We start from the raw sequence: 6352 nt of genomic DNA, 5'->3' as shown, positions 1-6352 counted from the left end.
CCAATGCTATCAACAAGTGACAACGTGCTTTATATAAGGTTTCCCTCCACTCCGCTCCAGGAAAATATTATTGGCTTTGTTTCCCGGAGGTTTAGAATATAAAACAAGCTGCATTTCGCTGGCAATTAAGGAAATCGTTCTTGTTTGTTTGAGAATGGAAAATCCATTTTAAAATTTTCGGCAAATTTTACTAATTTACTACCTTTCTTAAAAGTGGTACTTAAAAAATCGTGGACCGTAAATTATCTGGAATAAAATTATAACCTTCATTCCACCTGATATTTAAAAAAGCATCTATCACAGATTATTATCTAAAATAAAATATAACCTTACTTGAAAGTGATAGTTAAAAACCACTTGTCGTAACTTATCTAAAATAAAATTATATATCTAAGGGCTTAATTTAAATATGCGTTCTGATCAAAAAAAGGGCTGCAGAATCAGTAGATTGTACGTGAAGTCAACATTTTGCTGTAGAAGTAGAAATTAGGCATTTATTTGAAAAGCCGAAAGTGTGAGAAAAACAGATTTATCTGGTGTTGCAATCAATTTTTTTTTAAATTTGACAAATTTGTATCTATATTTTTTTCCTTGAAGTATTCTTTGCAACAACACTACAGAAATAAAAATAAATCTTACTTTGTATGTGTTTTTTTTTTTTTAATAAATGTTTCAGTGTTTTGACAATTTCTCTTTTTTATTGACGAAAAAACTGAAACTGAAATTCATTTTTTCGATTATCACATTGCAAATTTTCAATTTTACGGTAAATTTTCCATTTTTTCGCGTTTCCGATTTCCTATTTTTCGATTATCTAAGTTATTTTCTTATTATTATTAAGCAGTTTTTCGATTTTCCAATTTCTTGATCGTTAATGTTTAGATTTTTCAGTTTTTCGAACTTTTGATTTTTCATTTTTGCTATTTTTCGATCTCGCAAATTTTTGTTTTTTTGTTTGTTAATTTTTCCGTTATTTCCAGTTTTTAGTTTTCATATTTATTAGTATTTCGATTATTATTTTTGTCTAAATTTTCGGTTTTCAATTTTCTATTTTTCAATTTTTCGGTTGTTCGGTTTTTCGATTTGCCATTTTTAGGTGGATGATTTTCCCTTTCTTCAGTTTTTCAATTTGCAATATTTCGATATTATAATTTTTTATTTGCGCAATTTTTCAGCTTCGTTTCTTCAGTTTTCTATTTTTCGATCAATTAGGTTTTCGATTATTGTTTTGAAGTTTTTCGATTTTTCAATTTTTCGATCTTATGATTTTTTTTTCAATTTTTCAATCTTACGCTTTTTCGTTTGTTTATTTGTTAGTTTTTCGCTTATTCGGTTTTTCACTTTACAATTTTTAGATATTTGGTTTTTTGTTTCGTCATTTTTTCAATTTACATTATTTCGACCTTATAATTTTTCATTTGTACATTTTTTTTTATTTCTCAGTTTCTCAGTTTTTAGTTTCTCGATTTTCGAATTTTTCGTTTCTAATGATAATTTTTCGTTTCTTCAGTTTTGCAGTTTCTTAATGTCCCCCTTTCTTCTATTTTTCGATTTCCAATTTTGAGATCAACTAAGTTTTCGACTATTATTTTGAAGTTTTTTGATTTTTCAATTTCTCGATTGTTAATTTTTTTATTTTTTTCTCACTTTTTAATTTTTCGGTTCTCTATGATTTTATAAATTATTACATTTTTCCCATTTTTCAATTTTCTGATTAATTAGTTTTTAGATTATTATATTGCAGTTTTCCGATTTTTAAATTTCTTAATTTTTGATTTTTTGGTTTTTTAATTTTTCGATTTTCAGTTTTCGATTTTTCAATTTTTCGGTTCTTCGATTTTTAGATTTGCAATTTTTATATAATTGGTTTTTTGTTTCCCCATTTTTTTCAATTTGCAATATTTCGATCTTATAATTTTTCATTTGTTTCTAATTTTTCAGTTTTATGATTTATCGATTTTCAATTTTTCACTCAATTAAGTTTTCGATTGATAATTTTTTGATTTTTCAGTTTTTCGATCTTACGATTTTGCACTTTTTCAATGTTTAAATCTTACAATAGTTCACATTTTTTTAATTTGTTGATTTTTCACTTTTTCGATTTGGCAAATTTTCCATTTTTCCCACTTTTCAATTGTCTGATTAATTAGTACTTAGGTTATTATTTTATATTTTCCGATTTTTGATTTTTTGGTTTTTCAATTTTTTAATTTTCGATTATTCAATTTTCCGAATGTTCGTTTAGATATTTGGTTCTTCGTTTTCTCATTTTTTTAATTTGCAATATTTTGATCTTACAATTTTTCATTTGTTCAATTTTTCAATTTTTTACTTTTTGAATTTTTCGTTTCTCAAGTTTTTCAATTTCTTAATTTTTCCCTTTTTTCGATTTTTCGATTTCCAGTTTTGCAATGAATTAAGTTTGCGATTATCATTTTGAAGTTTTCGATTCTGCAATTTCTCGATAGTTAATTTTTTGATTTTTCAATTTTTTAATCTTACGATTTTGCCTTTTTTCAATTTTTCAATCGTACAACATTTTTTTTAATTTGTTGATTTATCGTTGTTTTGATTTTTCAGTTTCTCAGTTTTTAATTTTTCTCTGCTTCAATTTTACGATTGCTAATCTTTCCAGTTTCCCCATATTTCAATTTTCTGTTTTCCGATTAATGAGTATTTCGATTATTATTTCACAGTTTTCCGGTTTTTCAGTTTTCAGTTTTCGATAGTTATTTTTAATTTTTTAAATTTTCAATCTTATAATTTTTCATTTTTTTTTAATTTTCGATCTTACAGTTTTTCGATTGTCCAATTTCTCGATTATTAAAAATTAATTTTTAGTTTGTTAAATTTTTTTTAATTTTCGATTTTATAATTTTTCAATTATTGTTTATTTGTCGATGTTACAATTTTTAGATTTTTCAATTTTTCGATCTTACAATATTTCGTTTTAAAATCTGTTGATTTTTTTTTCGGATTTTTCAGTTACTCAATTTTTTATTTTTCGTTTCTTCATTTTTACGATTTTGTTAATTTTCCAATTTTTCCCATTTTTTAATTTTCCATTTTCCGATTAATGAGTAATTCGATTATTATTTTACAATTTTTCGATTTTTCAGTTTCCCAATGTTTAATTTTTCAGTTTTCCAGTTTTTCGTTTCTAATTTTAATTTTTCGTTTGTTCACTTTACAATTTTTCGATTTTTCCATTTTTTCGATATTTCAGTTTTCTCCTTTTCTATTAATTCAGTTTTCGATTATTATTTTATAGTTTTTCTATTTTCCAGTTTTCGATAGTTATTTCTAAATTTTTTAAATTTTCGATCATAAAATCGAAATCATAAGAAAAATGAAAAATATAAATTTTTCATTTTTCTTTTTATTTTCGATCTTTCAATTTTTCGATTTTTCAATTTCTCGATTGTTAATTTTTTGATTTTTCAATCTTACAATTTTACCTTTTTTCAATTTTTCTGTCTTACAATATTTCGTTATTTTTTTAGTTTGTTGATTTTTCGCTTTTTCGATTTTTCAGATTCTCAATTTTTAATTTTTGTTTCTTCAATCTTAAGATTTTTCTAATTTCTCCATTTTTCAATTTTTCGTTCTTACAATTATGCCTTTTTTCAATTTTTCAATTTTGCAATATTTCGTTTTTTTAATTTGTTGATTTTTTTTTATTTTCCAGTAACTCAATTTTTTATTTTTCGTTTCTTCATTTTTACGATTTTGTTAATTTTCCCATTTTTCCCATTTTTCAATTTTCCATTTTCCGATTAATGAGTATATTGATTATTATTTTACAATTTTTGATTTTTCAGTTTTCCAGTGTTTGATTTTTCGGTTTTCCAATTTTTCATTTCTAATTTTAATTTTTCGATTGTTCAATTTTTCGATTTTTCAATTTTTCAATCTTACGATTTTGCCTTTTTTCAATTTTACGATTTTGCCTTTTTTCAATTTTTCTATCTTACAATATTTCTTTTTTTTAATTTGTTGATTTTTCGCTTTTTCAATTTTTCAGTTTCTCAATTTTTAATTTTCGTTTCTTCAATCTTAAGATTTTTTTAATTTCTCCATTTTTCATTTTCCATTTTCCCATTAGTGAGTATTTTGATCATTATTTTACAATTTTCCGATTTTCCAGTTTCCTAATGTTTAATTTTTCGGTTTTCCAATTTTTCGTTTCCAATCTTAATTTTTCGATTATTCACTTTTAGGATTCCTCAATTTTACTTATTTTTCTATTTTTTAGTTTTCTGTTTTTGGACTAATTCGGTTTTCGATTATTATATTATGGTTTTTCGATTTTTCAATTTTCGATAGTTATTTTTAGATTTTTAAAATTTTCGGTCTTCTAGTTTTTATTTATTTTTTTGTAATTTTTTATCTTACAATTTTTCGTTTTTTCAATTTGTTGAGTCTGCACTTTTTCGATTTTTCAGTTTCCCAATGTTTAATTTTTCGGTTTTCCAATTTTTGTTTCTAATTTTAATTTTTCGTTTGTTCACTTTACGATTTCTCAATTTTTCCAGTTTTTATATATTTCAGTTTTCTATTTTTCAATTAATTCGCTTTTCGATTATTATTTTATAGTTTTTCCATTTTCCAGTTTTCGATAGTTATTTCTAATTTTTTTAAATTTTAGATTTTATATTTTTCATTTTTTTTTTCATTTTCTTTGTTACAATTTTTCGATTGTTCAATTTCTCGATTATTAAAAATTAATTTTTCGTTTCTTCAATTCTACGATGATAATTTTTCCATTTTTCCCGTTTTTCAATTTTCCATTTTCCTATTAATGAGTATTTCGATTATTATTTCACCATTTTCCGATTTGGCAGTATCCCAATGTTTAGTTTTTCGGTTTTCCAATTTTTCGTTTCTAATTTTAATTTTTCGTTTGTTCAATTTTACGATTTCTCAATTTTTCCATTTTTCGATATTTCAGTTTTTTCTTTTTCTATTAATTCGGTTTTCGATTATTATTTTATAGTTTTTCGATTTTCCAGGTTTCGATTGTTATTGTTAAATTTTTTTAATTTCCGATTTTATATTTTTTTCATTTATTGTTTATTTGTCGATGTTACAATTTTTCGATGTTACAATTTTTCGATTTTTCAATTTTTCGATCTTACGATTATGCCTTTCTTTAATTTGTTGATTTTTTTCGGATTTTTCAGTTACTCATTTTTATTTTTCGTTTCTTCGTTTTTACGATTTTGTTAATTTTCCCATTTTTCCCATTTTTTCATTTTCCGATTAATGAGTATTTCGATTATTATTTTACAATTTTTCCATTTTTCAGTTTCCCAATATTTTTTAGTTACTCAATTTTTTATTTTTCGTTTCTTCAATTTTACGATTTTGTTAATTTTCCCATTTTTCCATTTTCCATTTTCCGATTAATGAGTATATCGATTATTATTTTACAATTTTTCGATTTTTCAGTTTCCCAATGTTTAATTTTTAGTTTCTAATTTTAATTTTTCGTTTGTTCACTTTACGATTTCTCAATTTTTCCAGTTTTCTATTTTTCAATTAATTCGGTTTTCGATTATTATTTTATAGTTTTTTCATTTTCCAGTTTTCGATAGTTATTTCTAATTTTTTTTAATTTTCGATCTTATATTTTTAATTTTGTTTTAATTTTCGATCTTTCAATTTTCGATCTTTCAATTTTCGATTTTTCAATTTCTCGATTGTTAATTTTTTGCTTTTTCAATCTTTCGATTTTGCCTTTTTTCAATTTTTCTATCCTACAACATTTCGTTTTTTTGATTTGTTGATTTTTCACTTTTTCAATTTTTCAGTTTTTCAGTTCTTAATTTTTTGTTTCTTAATTTTTCCTTTCTCGATTTTTCAATTTTCCATTTTCTGAGTAATTAGTATTTCGATTATTATTTTGCAATTTTTAAGTTTTTACTTTCTGGATATTTAATTTTTCAATATCAAATTGAAATGTCAATTCGATATTTCAGTTCTTGGATTTTTATTTTTTGTTTCTTTTTTTTTTGAGTAGGTATATGGTATTCATGGTCATTTTTTTCCGAAATACTGCTTTCTTTTAACTATCAGTTGAAGTTTAACATTATGGAGAAGACATCAAACCACTGACATTTTTTTAATAACATTTGAAAGTGTTGTCAAGAAAAAGTTATGTTATTTTTCAACCAAAAGTGTATTCTGGGTTGCCTAACTAACTGACAGTATAACACGAGATAGAAAATTGAAAGTGTTTAAATTTACAACACACTACAATATAACAATTATTAACAATAAATGAACCATAAAATCTGTATCTATGTCATCAAATTGAATCTGTAACTGTAAATTAGTAGGTAAATAAAAG

The sequence above is a fragment of the Zophobas morio genome, unplaced genomic scaffold (genome assembly GCF_036711695.1).
Source record: "Zophobas morio isolate AGI-343-1 ecotype UQ-CSIRO unplaced genomic scaffold, CSIRO_AGI_Zmor_V1 ptg000007l, whole genome shotgun sequence".
Taxonomy (NCBI): Eukaryota; Metazoa; Arthropoda; class Insecta; order Coleoptera; family Tenebrionidae; genus Zophobas; species Zophobas morio.
Note: the sequence above shows the minus strand (reverse complement) of the source record.